Here is a 20,571-nt window from a genome sequence, read left to right on the forward strand (position 1 = left end):
TAGAACTTTTGCTTTTTGTTTCTTGGTTTTTAGAATACATCATTGCATTTTAATACAGTATAGTCAAAACAAAACAGTATCATATATTCTGAAGTCTAGAGTGCTCTTGGAGGTAAAAGGCCTAACAACACCACCAGCACAGAGGAGAGAACCAGCCAAAGCTCCGCACTGGCTCCAGAGGGCTGCTGCATTCACTGGCGACTCAGGATGCATGTCCTAATGCAGAGAGCCATTGTGTAACTATCAGAAAGGAGATGCAGTGGAACGCTCGAAATCCCACACTTGCCTCATGTAGAGGATGGCAATGAAAGATGAAATATGGATAAACAAGAGAGGACGCATATGAGAATAAGCACCAGGCTTAGAGATTTAAACTCAGTGTAAGGATAACCATATTAAATGCAAATGCAGAGATGTCAAACAGTGTGGAAAAAAGCAAGACCCAAGAAAATGTTTTTTTTTTCCTCTTAAGAATTACACTTTAATATGGGAGACACAAAGTGTTTAAAAGCATAAGCCTGGGATTCTGTGCTAATAACATGCAGATATTAAACACTGGAAAGCAACTATATCATAAATAGCACAGGAAAGCGGCCTACATCATCCTCACCAATAAAGAAGACTTGAGGGGATGAAATACTGCCAAGGACAAGAAGGGATGGATATATAAATATATGTGCACCATCACACACAGATACATATAAACTTATGGACATTCACATATACACTATGCTAACACATGTGTCAATGAATAAAGGGGTCATTTCATCAAGGAGCAGTAACAGTTCTGTCTTGTTGTTTTGTGACAGGGTCTCCATGTGTAGCTCTGGCTGGCCTCAAACTCAGTGACTTCTCTACCTCTAGATCTTGAGTGCTGGAACTATATAGGGAGGGCCAACGAGGCCTAGCTAAAAATAACAGCCTAAATGTGTGTGCACTTGTTAATAGTTTGCCAAAATACATGAAGCAAAAGGCAAGAGAGCTAAAGGAAAAAGCAGAGATCCACAACGGTGGAAGTTTTCAACATTTCCCTTCAATACTGCATACAGACAGGTAAAGTGACAGCCATGAAAAACCACCTTAATGTGCTTGTGCTATTATAACACAACATTATAGACTGGGTAATTTCAAAAACAGAAATTGATCTCCCCGTCTCCGAGCCAGGAAGACCAAGACTTAAGTATCTAAGTGAGAAATGTATCCTGCAGAGTAAACAAACACTGAATTCTCACATGGTGGAAGGTGGAAGAGCAAGAGGGATGCACTCCTTCCTCAAGCCCCTTGATCAATCTCTCTATGGCAGGGGGAGGGGCATGTGTGCTATGACCTCATCAACCCTTAAAGGCCCACTACCCTTAATGCCACACTGGCCATTTGCACTTTGTAGGGCTGCAAACAGAACATTCCCAAAGACAGAGGCCATAAATCCCATCTCAACACATCTCAAAAACACCAGGCCATCAATCAGATGGCAACAAATGTCAGGGGAGGTATGCAGAGTATGTGCTGCTATCTGGACAGGAGTCCCCAGACAGGTCATGTTTTAAAGATGTGGTCAACAGGCTGGTGCTACTGGGAAGAGGTAGTCTACTGGGACATGACCTTGAAGGATGTTGTGGGACCCGAGGAGTAGATCTTGAGTTACTGCCAAGTGCTCTGGCCATGACACACTGCCACGTGGACGTTTACAGTAGCAGGCCACCAGGTAGTAGACTGGAACCTCCCAAACCATCAACAAACGCAGGCATTGCATTATAGGGACAGAAATCCAGTGAATACTTACGTAACTTAAACATGATATTCAGCAAAATACTAGTAACAGAAAGACAGCACCAAAATTCTCAAATATACGCAATTAGTTAAGCCATTGTGGTAAAGGGGAGTGCCTAAAATAAACGTAAACAAATAAACATAAAAGAAGCATCTAAGTCCTGCTGTGTCATATCCTGTCACTGAGGGACACCGTGATTAGAGTGTATGCCAACATGGTCCATAAGAAACAAACCTTCGCCGTGGTTGTCTTTTAATCATAACTGACTAACATCCATGGGGTCAAAAAGATGTTTGGGACACCTTTAAATCATATTGTAATTAAGTGTCATTTATACATATTCCATTCTAAGTAAAATCTATTTTTAGTAGTATCAGAGAGGATAAGTTTGTAGAGCTATGGGTGTTCTCTAAGGATTATAGTAAATCAGATAAAAACTTACATGTTATAATTAAAGTCAGCCATGCCTGGTTTTCCTCATAAATAACAAATCAAGGCTCTTGCTCATCTGTCTACTGGACTGTGCTCGGGAGCTCTGCTTCCCATTCCTAGACGTACAGAGTTCCTACTCCCTAAAAACACGCAGAACAGGATTTAATTGTGATGTCTGGCCTGCCGCTCAGTGCCCTAATAGAATGATCACATCTCCAGAATGAAGGAGATGATGATGTCATAGTTATTAATTAGAAACTGAGCCAGTTGTATGAGTTGATATACTCTGAATATTTATTTTATAAATCCCCAAAACCCCAGGAAATATGTCTTTTCTGATTTTTTTTTCTTTTTGGCCTCACTGTATGGTGGTATCAGAGGTTGAATTACCAGCCTTGAGCACACCTGGCAAGTGTTCTACTAATGAGTTACATCCCAAACCCTACATTTTAAAAGAAAAGGATTTAGTGTGTGAACCAGCAACTTTGGTTCTGCCAATGCAGGTACAGCCAGGCTCAGGTGAGAAACGGTATCCTCAGAAAACAGCACAGGTGAAGACTTCCCAGGCATACCCAGCAAAGCACAACGCCGTGCCAGCACCAAAGTCGGGCTTCACACACAGCTCTTTCAGTCCTTGGGTCTAATTTAGAACCATCAGTACTGGGTACTACTTACTGCACAGATGCCAATGTGCAGTGCATGGCCGAAGAGGAAGAGGTCACCTGTGCTGATGCCAAAAGTGAAGAGGTTCCCTCTCCCATGTGCCCTTGTCAGTGGCCTCGATAACCCTGTTTCAATAAGCAAAATTTTCCTTTAGCCTACAAATGATGATTTAATATGAGTATGTGATCTATCTTGTGGTTTTTCCTCACATCTTAAGTTTAAAAACAAACCAAACAACATTGTGTTTAGTGAGGAAAATCTGAACTAAACTTACTGACATTAAGGCCAATAGCCATTCAGGAGTATCAATTTAGTGTTTTGTGGGGATATTGGGGTTGGTTTGGTTTAGTTATAGTTTTTATTGTGTTTTACATGGTTTTATCATGTAGCCTAGGCTGGCCTTGAAGTAACAAACCTGTTGCTGCCTCCTCCAGAATGCTGGGATTTCTGAAGCGTGCTGCCATGCCTTGATTCTTGATTGTCAGATGAGGATGAACGTGAGTGACTATCTGTATTTACACAGCCCAAGAGCTCTTCATGGAGCCCTGTAGGGAGAGTTGTGGGCAGGGGTCCTTACAGGGGCAATAGGGGTCTTGAGGGGCCACAATACTCTACTTTTTGACTTCCAACAGGGCTAAGCATACTCATTCTAAGACAAATCACGAATGATGCCCCTTCATTATCCATGTACTTTCTTAGCTATTTGGTTCTTTAGGCTTTAGAAAGGTTAATATCAAAAAAGGATCATAATCTAAACCCCACTTAGATCTGTACTCTTTTCGGTCAGTATTGTATTTCTAATTACCTGGGGCACAAGAAGGATTTGATGGCTTCTCAAATGAATTGCTACTGTATAACTAAAACTCTACATATGTTAGTTGTATTTAATCATTTCCTGAAGTCTGAACAGGATTGCCCTGTATACCATAAACAAATGCTTCATAATCTGTCAATTCTACCATATGAAAGCTGAGAGGGAGGAAGAAAAATAACGTTAAAATGATTGCTAAGGTAACCAAACACTGGCTCCCTCTCCTCCCTGCCTCTAGTCCTACTAACTCCAAAGACTCCCTTATTTACCTTCTACTCATATTCGGAGTTATGTGCTTATATTTTTGCCAGCAACTAATCAGGTTTAGAACTGCCTCCTTCTATGACAGATGAAGGCTCAGCTTCTACCACCACCACTGTGTCCTCTCCCTTTTCCACACTGGAATCGACTTAGAATTCAAATACTGAATTTTATAATCAATGTCTGCCTCCAATTTGCCATAGTTTTCTTTGGGTGAATTAAATGTAAGAAACTAGTTAATAACTGCAAGATAAAATCCCCAAAACATCTCGTGTCAGGACCAAAAAAGTAACCCACTATCCATCCATAAGACCAACTGTTCTATGCATAATCACTGAAAACCAAGAATTGGCTTCATTCACACCCACGCCTTTTCTTTCTATTGACCCATCAAGATGGCAAGAAAATCTGAGTCTTCTAACCATGGCAACGTCACAAACAAAGCCCAATTATGCTAGAGGTAGATATCCATACAGTCTATCTCTAACTTGCTCTCCCTTTTAACAAGAAACAGAACAGGACTAAGAAATTAGTTGGCTTACTGAGAACTACATAGCTTAATGAGGAACGCAACCTCCTAATCATTTTGTTTGGTTACTTTGCAAACATAAAGAGCACTATGCAAACAGAAACTAAATAAAATAATCTCTGCCTGATGATGCTTCATTAAAAAATATGGAAGAAGTCAAGAGAACACAGGATGGTCAATATAATTCCTTATGGGGAGGCCAACATAACAGAGAAATGATGGGGGAAGTTGACGCTGAGCCATGCCTCAAGGTTGGGCAGTCAGCTGGGTGGGTACAGAAGAGAATCCCCTCATGCAAATGTATTAAAGAGAGAAAGCAGGGGGCGGATGACTGAAAGTGGGTATAGATGGCTTGAGAATTAGGAGGTGAGGATTTAGGGAGGTGAGGCACGGTGAGATCCACTACAAGACAATTGTGACTCACTTCAGAATAGGAAAGAACAGGGGAGCACGTTATAATGCCAGGTCTAAAGGGGCCAAATCAAGAGACTGCATTGGGAGAAATGGGAGAAAAGAAAGCCAGAGATCCATCCTGGAAGGGATGGGCAGCAGCCAAGAGACTCTGGAGCAACTGAAGGAGAAAGTGAGGGGTTAGGAAGGAAGGGCCGTTACACAGCCAGAGTGGGAAGTCCGTGGAATGGCATAAGGAGCTAGCAACGGCGTCCCCTTATGTGTGAAAGTAACAATGTGAGTGCGGTGATGAGAGATTTAAATTGGCATATTGATGGGGGAATCTCTGTAGAGATGTGCAGGCATCTCAGCAATCAAACCCTGCTTTCTACGACTTGTAAAAAATGGCTATTCCCCTTCTGTCTAGTAGATATGCATTAAGTACAGAGACATTACCTAAAACATCACCCATGTATTGCAACACAGGACTACACTACCTCAACAGCAACTTGGACTAACTCCTATTTGGCTATCACAGTAGACTTTCTAAGAGAAGCAGGGTGTTTCCCCCACTCCTCGGAAGAAAGAACCATAATTGTAGGGTAAATGACCAACCATGCTATACTCTTAAATAACCAGGAACTCTTTTAATGGTTCTGTGTGCTTGTTAAAATTGAGTTAAATGTTTTCAGTTTGCAACGGGGTAAATACATGGGAAGAAATTATATTCTACCAAATGAGTACTATACTTGTCATGAGAACAATGGAAGATTTAATGACTGTCAGACACCACGCTTTTGATTTTAATTTCCCACGCGCACCAACGTTTACTTATAATAGGGGAAATGACTTTTTTGGGGGGGAGTTATGTGGTGCGTGAACTAATCCTGTGCATGATAGGCGAACACCTGGCCCATAGGCAAGCTCATCTCCATTTCTAAACAGGAGGAGGCACGAGATGCCTACAAACGCCTATTCACAGACAACTCCTCTCATGACCTCTTCCCTTTTCAACCATGAAGCTCAGAACTTATCCATTTCTCTGGAATTCTGATGCACCTTCAAGACTCTTTTCACACCCAAGTTTTAACATTCGATGTTAAACATTAGAGAACTCTCCCTACACCTTTATTTATGCTTTCATTGTCATTGTTTTGGCCAAATCTTTCAAGGCTCTGAGGTTTAATGATACCTACACAGACATACTAGTTACCACGCTCCATGGATTCAGAGCATTAGAAATGAATCAACTAAATAAATAGAGTATTCAACGGTCGATATTTTAGGTTCATTTTCATCCCATTTCCTGCAGAAAGTCCTTCCCAGGACTCCTACTCAGGTTAGAAATAGTTTGAGTGCATTTAAAAATATATTTTCTACTTCCTAGATTTTATATTTGTTTTCAGTTTTGATTTTCTACAAACTAGTGGTATTATACATTCTCCTAAGTAATTTTATAAATATCCAACAGGGCAAAATTAGGTTTAACTTAACTTTCATTCTCAGCTTCACCTGTGTGTTTCTTTCTTACTACCTAAATTTTCCCCATGTGAATGGCCACCCATATTTCTTCAATACTGTCTGTCTTCCTTTTAAATTTCTAAGTCATAACAGTACAGTGGTTACAGAGAGAAACCCTGTCTTGGAAAAATAAAAGTACAGCATATGGCGCTGGTGAGAGGGTTCCGCAGGCAAAGGCACTGCCACCAAGCCTCACGACCTGAGTTCAATCCTCAAGATCCACGTGGGGAAAGCACCAAACTGACTTCTGCAAATTGTCCCTGACCTCCACAAACTAAAGAAACATGTAATTTTTTTAAGTGCACCATATGCAGAGCTTTATACTAGATGCTGTAGTCTTCTCTACCATGCGCGTACTCAACAACAACAGAGACATGCCAAACACCAATAAATGGTTGACCCTACAAAGAAACCCACGTTAAAGAACCACTAGCTTTAATGTTTTCTTTAACATCTTGAAGAGTCATGAAGACATGAGGTAGAGATTTATGCTAACATATGCGGAACAGTCACTACCTCATTCCTAAAATTCTTGTCTTTGAAGGCATGTTTTCTAAGATAATTAAGCAAATTATTTTTCTATTCATATGAGCTGTGGATTTAGAGAGAGAGACAATGCATAGACCATAGGGGAGAACTGGCAGGGGATACAGTACGGGGTGGACTCTCACACTGGTAGACAGCATAACAGGGCTGGATCAAATCACAGGATACATAATAAAATAAACCTTTGGGAAGTTTGTGTTTATCTGAATGAGTAAAATTCATTCAAACAATGTAGTCCCTTAAATGTCAACCTCTTTCTCAGAAGGAATTCTCAACTTGATGTGGACCTTTCGCTCCTTCAGTCCAGCTTTATAAATAGCAGGCCACAGAAACTCTACCGAGCCTCATCTACCGAGAGGTTTACATGGAAGAAAACAAACATCTGTCCAGTCTAATATGAAATGCACGGCTGCCCACACACATCTGACCCTACAGCGGCGAGGATGGAGTCACAGCTTTGTTTATTCTAGATACAGCCAGAAGTTGCAGGATGAGTTAGTTCTTCATGCCAGGGAGCCCAGCTAAACATACTGCTTGCAGTAGCTGTCTCCTGGGGAGGACACAGGCAGTGTGCTTGCGTTGTCTAGGATCTGAACTGACAAACGCCACTGCCAGTCACTTTCACTGTCCTTTTCAGCCAAGACCGCTTTCCATGTCCCGGGTGCATAGGCACACACTTAACTCTCTGAGTTTGTCAGTAACAAAGAAAAAGATTAGATATATATGCACACACACAGTATCTTTGTCTCATAACCATGCACCTATGTATGTTACATCTATGTATGCTTATGAGTGTAATGAAGAGAAGTAAGGCTCAGAACGGTAATCGAGGACAGCAAAGAAAGCTGTCCTCGGGCCTCCCAGGACACGTGACATCAGGATGGAGATGGCATCCTGTCTCTTCCTAGCCTGGGTGGTGGGTTTCGTGGACTACATTGAGTCTGTCAAAAGCAAGCGGTCAGATGCACGGTTTCAAGCTCTGTTGTCTGAAAGTGCTACCACCGTGGGGTGTACCGAACGTGCTTGTGGGAGCCCCAGGGGCCACAAGGTCATCACAAGGTGAAAGTGGAAACACAGTAAACCGGGTGAGCAAGGCTGTTCCCAGGGGTTTCCATCTAGTTCCCTGGAACAGGCTCACGAATGAGAAGCATTTACTTCTGGAGGCCGTATTTTATTTCAGACCTTCTGGGTAGGTGTTAGCATTGGTTCCTTTTTAGGAGAGGCTAGCAACGAAATTATGGTTTCAATGGAATTTAGAGAAGTTCTAACTTTGCAAAAGAAAAGTTTTAAACATACATACAGAGACACGGACACACACACACACACACACTTTACTTGTGTCTGCGTTTTGGTTACATTATTACCTTGCTTGGCTAGTCTCTCGAAAACTTTAAAATTAAAAAGATACTTTTCCATTTCATAAATTTCCCTCTAGAACAAAAGGCTTCCTTTTTCAGAGAGCAGTAGTTTAACAGTTTATTCACTGTAAAAAAACATGAAAGTATTTCACATAAAATATAGCATCTAGGAAGCAAAAGCTGGGTTTGGGGCTTCTTCTTTCTTACCAGAAAGAAAGATAAAACAGGGTACTTGTGTGTGTGTGTGTGTGTGTGTGTGTGTGCGCGCGCGCGCGCGCGCGCGCGCATGCACATGTACGTGGTTTTCTCCATACAGGGTTTCTCCCTATCTGTCCTGGAACTCAAGAGATCCGCCTGCCTCTGCCTCCCACGTGCAGGGATTAAAGTCACGTGCAGTACTACCAGCCAGCAAACAGGGTCCTTTTTATTGCCCACAGCAGTGGTCCTCAACCTCCCCACTGCTGAGACCCTTTAATACAGTTGCTCATGTTGTTGTGACCCCCAACCATAAAATTATTTCCAATGTTACTTCATAACTATAATTTTGCTACTATTGTGAATTGTAATGTAAATATCGGATATGTCTGATGTCGACCCCCTTTGAAATGGTTGTTCTACCCACAAAAGGGTTGCACCCCACTGGTTGAGAACCCCTGGCCATTAGTAAAAGGCTGTCTGTGAAACAATTTAATGTTACTCATACAGTTATTAGGTATCATATAAATACCAACGAACTCAGCATAGGGTTAGAGATTCTTTTCAGCATAGATTAGATGTTTGTTATTTGCTCTTAGCTAGAACTATAGGACTAGACTCTTTTAAATAACCTTTTATTCTTTTTAAAATAACATTAAGCTCTTCTAAATATGCCTTGTAGAATATTTATATACTTCTTGAAAGTTCAGGATCTTTTTCATAGTTGAAGAAGGATCATAAATATTTAAATCTGTTAGAAGCAGGGATCAGAATAAAAACTGGTTGAGTGGTTTGGGTCTAATGGTAAAAGGCAAAAAGTTAGAAGGCAACCTGAACTAGATAATTAGAACATAAATATCATTATTCCCACTTTACAAATAAACAACAAATCAAAGCCTATCAAACGTACATTACTCATAATTAAATCTGTTAGTTACTACACCATGTATATAAGGGCTTTATAATAATAGATTTAAAATTTTGATATATAGTACTTAGGAGTAATACTCCAACAAAAGTTTTATCTATGTTTTCTTCTCTTAGATGTCACAGGTTTTACCAAATCCTGTCTTACACTAGGCTTTGAACTCTGTGGGCTGAAGTACAGCAGTCTTATCTCATTTTTAAACTATTTGTTAGTCTTCCAATCTCATCTGAAAATATTAACTAGCATCTAGGAACATCCTCTAAGAAGTACAGAGCAAGAGGGGTAAAGCCATCTCATCAGCAGGAAAAGAATGCCTTCCCTCCTCCCTCCTTCTCTCCATCCGTCCTTTTCACTCTCCTGTCCTTCCTTCTTTCCTCCCTTCTTTCCTTCTCTCTCTCCCTCCTCTCCCCTGCCCCTTCCCTCCTTGTCTTCTGGCTGGCTCTCTCCCTCCTTTCCCTTCTTCCTTTCCGACAAGACAATGTATACTCATTAAGGCAACAGCACAAAGGTAGGAACTATTAACTCTACCAACCCTGTGGTTTGCAAACCTCTCCCAGGTTCTACTCTTGTAAGACTATGCCCATCTTCCAAACATTCCTCCCTGGGGCCTCAAACCTCCCTAGCTTCCACAGAATGCATTCACTGGGATACATCTGTTCTCACTCTTCTACCTGCTCACCTCTAACACGACAACCAGGTTCAGTACTGACGAGGGGGCAAAGGTGCAAATCTCAGTTCCCAGAAGCAGAATCGGGTGCCCAAGGTATCAGCCAGCTTTCATCAGACCGAAATGCAGGGGCAAGGCATGTCAGTCCCTAGCACAGTTCTATTCCACCTTCTCCTGGCTCGCCTCTTCTAACACAACAACCTCACTCACTACCTTATATAAGCCATCCATGTTGTAAGCAGAAAGCTGGTAAGCTATCCAAACAAAACAACTTCCTCCCAGAAGACAAACTCCTGAGAACCTCTGCACTGATTCCCATACATCCCGTCTCGTGGACGGACAGAACTCCTGTCCAATTGGTCACAGCAGAAGAGCACAAGGCAGGGGTTTACTCCTTTGGTTCCATTAGTGCATTCCTGGTACACTTCCTAACATGGCATCTCTGGGCCCAGAACAGAACATCTATCAGGAAATTCTGGAGGGGTGGGGGAAAGATGGCGTCTTGAGAACATTATCCAAAAACCCTGTCAGTAGGGCTGCAGGTATATAGAGGTATAGTTTCATAGCAGAAAACTCCTAAGGCCCCAGGTTTAGCCCAGTCCTGCTAAACAATGAATCCACGTGGCAATACAGGAACAATTATTTTAGCTTATTGTTTTAAAATGGCAGTTACTTTTCCTTTTTTGCCCAAGCTCAAATTGACTGAAGGTTGTAAGTGGTCACTTCCCCCTAGAAGCCAGAACCCTCACCTTTTCTGAGCAGGGGAATACCTTATAAAGAAATTAGGTGAAACCCTGGGCTTGCTGATTGAATGATAATCCACAATCCACAGGGCTGCCAAGTTTTTATCTAGATCCATCTACCACAATGAGCAATCCCTGAACGTCAAGACAGTGGCTTACTTCATCAGTTATCTGGAAGTCTGAAAGCAGCAGTGAAAACAGCCTGCAGAAACACTCGCTTCTCCACCTAGCTTCGATTCCTCTGAGGGGGACCACGGCACAGGGAATGCGGCCACTAAATCTAAAACGCTGCCCCCTTCCAACCAGCCGGGCTTTACCCCACTGCGACTCAGTCGGCCCGGCTGATCTAGTTTTAGAGGCAGAAGTAAAAAAGGAAACACAAAGATCAAAGCCGCGCTGACAAAGGGGAAGGACTATTTCTGTATGTATACTCCAGTATTTACGAACTGCCGTTTGAAACACAGGGACATTGACTACCTGCTCAGCTCAAGTAACTGCCATGTGTAGCCCACGAGACACAACTGAATTTCTGAAAAAAGACCACAGATTGTCACGCCGCCACCAGCCTTTAACAGGATTAAACAACTTTCTTTAAAAAGTCTTTTGGTTTTGAAGTGGTTAGCATTTCCCAGCAAGTATAGTATCTTAGTGGCAGCATTAAGTCTACGTAGCAGCTGCCTTTTGTGTTGAAGTTTGTTGAGGCTGGTAAGCCAAGGAGACATTTGCTAGCTAGCAAGAGACTCCCAGAGGTGTCGGCGTGGACAAGAGCTGCAGATTTCGCGGTCCCATCGCTAGATGTGTTCTGTTACCCGTCCAGTTGGCTGACAAATGTTAACTGCAGTAGGAAGTGAACCTTTTAATTCCCGTCTTCTCCAGTTCACGTGCACAGCAAAGCACTTTGCTGTGAATAATTTACATAATTTTTAGCTCATCAGACACTAAGTGGCTCCATCTCTAGAAAGCACAATATTAAAATCGGGGAAAGACACACTGCAGGTAGGGGCTTACTTTAATAGAGTTTCCCTTTCTAATATGTCTTATAAATACTCATGCATTTTTATGCCTACCCAAGAATGCTCAGCTGAGGAGTCCACTAGAAAGCGGCTCAAGTCTGTCTTGATCTCCAGCTTTCATCTTTACCAACAGCCATCAGGCTGCACCCCATTATTTGATGCCACAGGTATCAAATGTTAATAAACACCGCAAGCATTTCTCAGTTATGAGCCCTACAGCAAAAACATTTTAGTTAAATATGGTTAGTGGCAATGTCAACCTTTACCTTAAAAACTCCATAAACACCGGTTAAATCTAGATAATGAAATCTTTTCTCATTAGTTCCACTTAAGTTTCAGAATAGACTAATAAACACAGTCAAGATCGGTGTCTATCTCAGAAGTTCTAAGAAAGCTTACACGGAGGAAAGGCTTCGTTTGTATCTTTTTTTGTTTGTTTGTTTGTTTGTTTTAGAGGTCACGCACGGTACACGGTGCCATTATTCTAGAGTTTCCTGCAATCAAGTGTCTAAGAGGTGTTATTAGTAGGTAATTTCTCTTTCAAATGCCAGGCCTAAAGAATCGGTGTGAGGCCCTCCTTATATTTTGAAAATCAATATGAGATTTGGCAGCTGAATGCACTATCTGTGTGTGTGTGGCCAAGGGTGTGTGTGTGTGTGTGTGTGTGTGCCGCGGTAGGGGGTGTCTATCACAGATCGGAAAGTGGGCCCCAAGTTCTCCTGCTGGATTCTGAGGAGCTGGGTAGGGGGTCCCCAGCCGGCAGGACTGACAGACACTTCTGCTTTCATTTCACCGACCGCCCTTTGGTGAAATCTGGCTGTGCACTGCACCAAGCACCTTCCTGGCTCTCCTCCCCCGCGGAGGACCTCAGCCCGGCTGCCACCCCCTCGCGGCAGGGGCTTGGGTCGCTATTTCTAAAACTTTGCGAGAGTTCCCCTCCGGTTCCCCTTCCCGCCCGCGGAGACGCGGAGGGCCCGACCGACCGGGGAGGCCTCGGGCCGCCCAGTGCGGATGTGCCCTGTCCCCGCAGCCGGGGACGCGCGTCCCGCAACTCCTGCCCCGGCTGCCCCCTCCCCGCGGACCCGCCCGGAGCCCCGCGCAGCGACGAGCCGCAGGGACAGCCGCAAGCCTGAAGCGGAGAGGCGGCAGCTCCGTGTCCCCGATTGTCCCCTACCCCGCCCGCCCCAGTCCCCCGAGGCTTACCCTGGAGGTGCGGCGCGGCCTCTCCGCGCCTGCGGGCTCCCGCTGCGGGGCGGGGCGGGGCGGCGCGGACCGCGGGAGCCCGAGCAGGGTCGGGGTGGCGGGCCGGGGTCGGCGGCTCAGCGGCGCGCCATGGCCGCGGCGCGGGCGGAGAAGCGCGAGGCGGGCCGGGCGCGGCGGGGCCCTGAGCTCCGGCCTGCGCTGCTGGAGCCGGCCCGTGAGCAGGCCGAGGCCGAGGGCGGCGGCGGCGGCGGCGGGAGGCCGGGGGCGCGCAGGGCACGGGAAGCCGTCAGCGCGCAGCCGGGCCGCTCGGGTGGCGAAACCTCCTCTTCCTGCCCGGCTCGCCGCGCCTCGGTACTTCTCTCTCGTCCTCTCTCGCTCACTCTCTCACTTCCTGGCTGGAAATTCCCACTGACGTCGAGAGAGCAGACAGACGGACGGACCCACGCGCGCGCGCGCAGCGGGGGCGGGAGGTGGGGTCGCCGCCGCCGGGGGTGGGGGAAGCCCGCGCGCCCCGACCCGGCGCCCCTAGCCCCGCGGCTGCCGTGACGCCCCCGGGAGGCACCCAGCGGCCCAAGGGCAGGCCCGAACAGCTGGAGGCCACCTGAGACCGGCTCGGTCCCCACGTGCCCCGGCACAAAAGTCAATCCCGTCTGCATGGTCCCTCCTCTGGGGGTCTCGGTTACACTCAGATCTCTTCGCAGATTGAACAGGAATTTCGAGATCGTAGCTGATGTCTCTCCAGAGAACTATGAATTTATGTTGGGTTTGGGTGAAGTCTTCAATCTGGTCAGTTCTTCCACCCACAGAACGTTGTCCGGCCAGTGTGATCCCTGCTGTGGCTGGAATTATAGCGACAGTGGGACCCGCAGTGTTGGTTTACAGCTCATAAATCCTTATCTGGCTCAAGGGAGGTTATTTTTCTGGAGAGACCTCCCACTGATGACCTTTGCGAGCATTTGAACTTCTTTATTCTTTGGGCACAGTGCCTCCCTGGGCTGGGGATGACAGCCTGGGGCTAGGTAGCTCCCAAGTGTAGAGTTAAGGGTCTCACTACTGAGTTCAAGACAACTTTGAAACTCAGGTCGTCAGCGGGTACTAATATTGCTTTGATCCTTAGCCTCCGAGCAGCTTTCGAAACATCAAGCAAACCGTGAGGTTCTCAAACCCTTCTTGGTTCGATGGTGAAGGGAACACAGGGCTTCCACTGGATACTGGGGAGTCTTTAAGTGACCTTAAGAGGCCAATAATCTACCTTAAAGCTAATTCATTTAAATCCCAGAGGCCGTTTGGACACCCGGAGTTTTAGAGGCTTCGTACAGACAGAAGACAAAGACTTTATGGAACATTATCAGAAATTGTACCCCTAGGGGCTTGGGAAATGGTTCAGTCAGCATAGTGCATTAATCCTGAGGTCTGACTTGGGATCCTTAGCACGCACGCGTGTAAAAGCTGTTGTAGGTGGGGGCATCTGTATCCTCCAGCAGTGACACCATCAGCTGGAGCCCTGGAACTCATTGGCCAACCAAAGTAGCCAACCAGCGAGCTTCAGGTTCAGTGACATAAAGTGACACACACACAGGAGAGAGAGAGAGACAGACACAGAGAGACAGACACAGAGAGACAGACACAGAGAGACACAGAGAGAGAGACACAGAGAGAGAACTGTGTTCTTAGTATGATTTAGTACTCTGATATACAGAGTGTATATAAAATGATTTTTTTTCTTGCTGATATGGATACAAAGCCTGCAAGCTCTTGTGAAACAGTGAAGTGTAAGGTGGTTTGTTTGTTTCCCCTGTACGGACCAGGTGGGAACAGGAAGGCACTACAGTGGTGCTAGGTGTTGGCACCACTGTCAGAGGCAGGTAGAAGGGGTTGTTACAAGGGTACAGGTGGTGAGATATACCATGAGACGCCCCCAAACCCTGGAATATACTTAAAACAGAAGGTGGCACGGGAAGCAGGTAGGCTAGATTTCTAGATCTGAGGCAACAGATCCCCACGATGTCGAGGATTTGTTCCTTCACAGCCCGGAGGTCTAACATTAAGGTGTGGCTGTCAAGGCCACGCTCCCTAGAAATTCTTTGCCTAGTCCTATCCTCTGGTGGCTGGGGCAATGCCTGGCACTCACAGGCTTGGCCACGCCATTCCAGGCCAAGTCTACTTCATTGCTGAGCCAACTCCTTCCCCGTGCCTCCTCTGATCCGGGTCTAAAGATACTTGCCTTTCTTCTATTGAAAAGATTAATTTTTAACTCTGTGTATTGTGTGTGTGTGGGTATGAGTATGTGTGCATGATTAATTTTAACTTTGTGCAATGTGTGCATAATTAAGCTTTAACTCTGTGTACATGTGTGTGTGGGTATGTGTATGTGTGCGTGCAGGTGTCTGCTGAGTCCAGACTAAACATCAGATGGCGTGGCACTGGGGTTACAGGTGGTTGTGAGACACCCAGCCTAAGTGCTGGCAACTCAGTGTGAGGCCTCTACAAGAGCCGTAGGTCTCCCTAACTTCCGAGCCATCCCCAGTCCCTACTCCTCTCTTTTACTAAGAAACCAGCCGTTATGGCATCCTCTTAGCTTCAGGTTGTTCCGCAAAGATCCATTCCCAAATAAGATCATGTATTGGTATGTGTAAGCTATGTATTGGTAACCATGTGTAGAGTGAGTTCCGAGGCCGAAATCTACATCGTACGTAAATAGCAAGAAATCATACAGTTTGAAGAGGAGTCACAAAATAGACCCATACGCTGAGTGCTGGAAGCTCCAAACATACTGAAAATGCAACAAGACTGTTCCGTGTGTATTTCTAGAAAGAATACAACTTGCTTAGAATGGCCACAGCTCTTAGCTTCAAAAGTCAAGATTAAATGGAAGGTCTTCACATGGCTTGAAATCAGCCTTGACCTGGAGCCCTAGGTTTCTTTTGAATTATCTCTGTAATTTATAAAGTAATATCTGAGCCCCAGTTTCTTCACCTGTACAGTAAACATACATTATAGCTCAAAACTATGGGATAGATTTATGTAATGCTTTGCATTATCTATATCTCAACACAAAGGTTGGATTATGTACATATATATTATATACACAATGTATGTTTCATAAAACAATCCTAACTCGCAGTTTTATACACTAGAAGGAGCTACTGGCTGCACAGGAAATGTTTACAAGAATAAACAGTTGTTATGGGAACTTAAGATAACTTCTTCATAGTCTTAGGGGCTATAAATATTAATTAATATTAATGCTTGCACTGCTGATCACTACAGCATGTACACATTGTGATACATCACCTCATATTGATACAGTATCTGTTTTACCTCCGTGAAGATGCCAGCACTAAGCCCATCTTACTGAGCATGCTCTCAGCCCCTAAAAGAGGAAGAAGATAGAATTTCTACTCCTAAGATAATGCTTGGAAGAATGATTCTTTATCTAATAGCCAGGATAAAAGTGACCTGTATTAGTTATTATCACTAAGAGTGACTCCCCCCTCAAAAGAGATCAAGAATGTCTTTCCCATCCAGAAAAATTCAAAATAGTCTCCCTTGCTGACGAAGAGACACTGCAATGGGGACGGACATCAGGGAAATTTAGAAGGAGGCTGTCACTGATTCCACGGATACTGGCACCTCCTGTGTCCATTTAAATGAGTTATACACTATTGTCACTGTCTCTAAGAGGTCACAGAAGCCAAAGGAGTATGTGGTGGCTCACAAGGCAGAGTACAGGAAATGCTTCCATGAAATTATAATTACATACTTGGGAAGAGATACCGCAGCGGAAAGGAGTCCCTGGAAGTTGAGCCCTTAGGCTATGAAATCCAGAGTTACCTTCCAATTTGAACCCAGTGCCTGATTATACCCTCAAGAGAGCCACCCATTCCTGCTCCGCCCCAGGATCCTCCATGAGCCCCATCAAGCTACAGAACCACTCCAGGCTTCCTCTCATTTATCTGTGAGGTGGGATGCAGGTAACGCCTGCCTCCCAGCACTCAAGTGAGTAGTGAAGTCCCCGCCAAGGCCCCGAGTCTCTGAAAACTCTCCTTTCTAGTTGCTGTTATTCGTTGCACTGTGGTTTCTCAGAGGAGAAACTGAGTATCGAGGCTAACATTTAGTGGATGTCGAAATTATGGATCATGAGGTAAAGTCAAAATAATTAAGAGGGGAAAAAAAAGATGGGTGAGCGAGAATGATTCTTTAACATATGAAATTAGGTTCAAAGCATAGTTTGTAATATAATATTCTTGGAACACCTAGAATGTGTTCCATAAATAATAAAGAGATGTTTTAAAAAGATTATATTCTTTTCTTTAAATAACAGTTAGAAAAGCTGAGTGGAAGGACACATGTCTTACATGCAAGAGTCCTGGGTTCAATCCCCAGCACCTGAGTGCCCGCTATATGACCATAAAACAAGCATTTAGGCAGGCAGCGTGGGGTGACAGAGAAGCCTCATTCTGAAGCTAATTCGCTCTGCCTGGACAGAAAGGCTACGATGGACTGGAGTCGTGCCTGGAGGTGTCACTGTTCAGTGAAAGTGCTCCTCTTCACAGAGAGTAATCCCAAACTGTTAGACGAGAAATAGCTGCAAGGACCAGGCAGTTCTCTTGGTTCCCTCTTAGATTCTATTCTTACAGCTAACTTATCCGCAGACGATTACAAAGGCACCAGATTGTTTTAGTACACAGATTTCCTGTGATTGGAACCTAGGTTATTCGGACATATCTCACCCACTCCTCCAGAGTCCCTTACCAGATGTTCCTCTAATGCTTCCTGGGTGGACCAGATAACGGATATAAAGGTGCTAGGTGAGCCGTCTGCCAACCCAGAGTTCATTCCCTACCTGGTCCTGGTCTCTTTGATGCTCTGATGCTTGCCTGGCAAGTACTTGGTTAACTGAGCCATCTCTTCAGCCTTGTATGGTGGGTGCTTCATCTCTTCACCGACTATTTTGTGCACCTGCCATTCTCGATTGTTACTCCCCCCATTAGAGTTCAGTCCGCTCTCTAGTTGTCTTTGTTTTTAGTGTTTTTGTTTGTCTGTTTTGTTTGCTTGTTTCAGGGGGAGATTGAATCCATGGTCTCCTGTTCATAATCAAGTCCTCTACCACTGAGTTGCAGTCTTAGCCCCCAAGTGTCTAAATTTCATTGTTGTCAGTTTGGGCTTGCTATGGTGGTGTATACCTTTAACCCCAGCACTCCAGAGGCAGGTGAATCGTGGTGAGTTTGAAGATAGCCTGGCCTACGCAGCAAGTTTCAGGACAGCCAGGGCCTCTCAGGGAGACCCCGTCTACAAACAAACAAACACCAATTCAAACCAAAACCAGTCGGTTGGGGGATCCGGCTGGAGCTCCTTGGTGGAATACACGCATGAGGTTCAGTTCCCTCCACCCTCTCTGAGGCAGTCTGGATTGACTTAATTGCTGCTCTCCTGATTTTTATTTATAGCTTCCTTATGATGAATCCAGGCATGTTCCACTTTTATACCCCTATTTAGATTTTATTGGGCTTTAAATGGCTCCCTGGATCTCCCCAGTTGGTATCTTTCAACAGTTCTGAAAAACTGCTACTCCGTTTTCCCTCCTACAATTATTGCCTTTTTTTTTTCTTCCTAGTCGCTCCTTTTGGAATGTTGATGAATGTAGGCTAGACCTTCCTGATAGTTTTTAGATCCCCCAAATACCTCTTCATCGTATCTCATTGTATGGATTCTGGATCATTTCCTTGGCTTATCGACTTGCTTTTCAACTCCATTTCACCTGCTTGGTACCTGAGTCATTGAAAGGATATGCTAATGTGTTTGAAAACTGAAGCTGGACCTTGGAAAGTCTTTGACGGCTGGGTCGAAACTGCCTGCTCTGTAGATGTTCTCTGGGGCGTCATCCACTTGGGAATGCGGTCAGGTCTTTCCAGGGGCTCTTTTGCTCTCCACTTAGAGTGAAAACGGTAGGTAAGCATTGGTGAGACTTTCCTTTCCATTCAGTGACAAGGACCAGACAGGCTACTCCCTCTTCTCGCCACTCTGGGAAATAGGTGAATTCTTCATGTACTGGCTAAGCAGTATTTCAATTTTTAAAATTATGTTATCTAGTGGTTTTGTTTTTCTAGCTACTGCTTCATTGTAGTTCATTTTATTTCATCCCACCAGGAGGGGCTTGCTATCAGGAACACAGAGACCGTGCATACTTCTTAAACTGTTTGGAAAGTTCTGGCGCCCATCGTATATTTAACTGTTAACCTCTTAATCTTTAATTATATCTCCTTGAGTGAATTCATTATTTTTTTTAAAAGCTTTTATCTACTTCTTCCAATGGTTTCATTTCAGTGAAACACTTGTTTGAAGAGTCTGCCTTGGTTCTGCTCTCTGGCTTGCTGGTGCTACAAGGCAAGGTGTTATTTTCCATTTCCTGCCTTGTATACACTGACCTGTAATTACAAACCAAGTACTTAGGGTCGACTAGGCAGCAGCAAACGGGCCCGGGGAAAGTTTCTGCGCCTGTGGGCTGGCGCTGAACCAGCTGGCAGTCCGTCAACACCCAGCTGAGGCTTTGGAAGCATCTTCTCCCGGCTCTTCTTGGGTACAAGTAGGGACTGGCGATCAGGGCCTCAGGGGTAGGACTAGGCATTTGGCGAGTGCAGCTCCCTCCGCCTTACCTGTCTTGGCTGCAGTAGGGCAGCCTTTAGGAGCACATAGTAGCTTGAAAAGCTCTTTCTGCCCAAGTACAGAGCTTCCTCCAGCCAGATTTTCCTGGGAACCATGACGCTGAGGCCTTTGTGGTAGATCTCTCTGTGGTAAGATTCTCTAGTCCATGTAAAACCAAGACCCCGAAGCCTACTGCCTAAGTGCGCTCTGCATGTGACCCTGCCCTACCCTCACTGCCTCTTTTCCTATATGGGGAAGCTGTTGAGAGAGGTTTTCCTGGGGAATATTGGTGGATCTCTATTTGCACCGCACACTTTCAGCCCCATGGAGTCTTGATTACAGGGGTCTTCCTCGTCTGAAAGGCATGCATCAAGAGCCCATGTTAATGAATTGCTCAGAGGAAACTTTAGGACTGCTTTAGGAAAAGCAAGAAATGAAGATTATAGAGCTCCTAGTTGCTTGGATTAGAACTTACACTGAAGACATTCACAGATAGCCACGTCAACTTTACTAATACAAGTATCATCACCATTAGATGAATATACTCATTTTTAACTGCATAAAGAGTTTTTACTTTTTTAAACAAATGATTTAAATACAAAGCTCTTTTCTGATGTCATGTTGCAAACCATGGATGTCATTCTCAGAGAGAAATGTCTCTGTCCTGTCTCAGATGCCTCGACACAGAATGATACAGCCAGGATAGAATAGTATTACATCCTACAGCTCCTTGGATGAAGGGAATTCCTGATTCAGGGCAAGCAGCACTTTGGGTTTGCTGCTTCTGAGGGTTTTGTGTCCGCTTGCCTTTGCAGAGTTAGCAGTTGCTCCACGCTGGTCAGAAGAAAACTCCAGCTGTCCTGTGGACAGAGAGAAACATGGAGAAAGAGAGAAA

General features: G+C 44.8%; 1 protein-coding gene across 1 annotated transcript in view; it reads right to left on the reverse strand.

Moving 5' to 3' along the window:
• Positions 1-13,297, reverse strand: part of Nfkb1 (nuclear factor kappa B subunit 1) — a 108,446-nt gene extending 95,149 nt beyond the window's left edge. The window contains exon 1 of the mRNA XM_050143353.1: positions 13,032-13,297. The gene's annotated coding sequence lies outside the window, so the exon portion shown is untranslated. The remainder of the gene's footprint in view (positions 1-13,031) is intronic.
• Positions 13,298-20,571: the final 7,274 nt, after the last annotated feature.

This window comes from Alexandromys fortis, unplaced genomic scaffold, assembly GCF_014885135.2.
Source record: "Alexandromys fortis isolate MF-2015 unplaced genomic scaffold, M_Fortis_MF-2015_v1.1 scaffold_19, whole genome shotgun sequence".
In the NCBI taxonomy this organism is placed as follows: domain Eukaryota; kingdom Metazoa; phylum Chordata; class Mammalia; order Rodentia; family Cricetidae; genus Alexandromys; species Alexandromys fortis.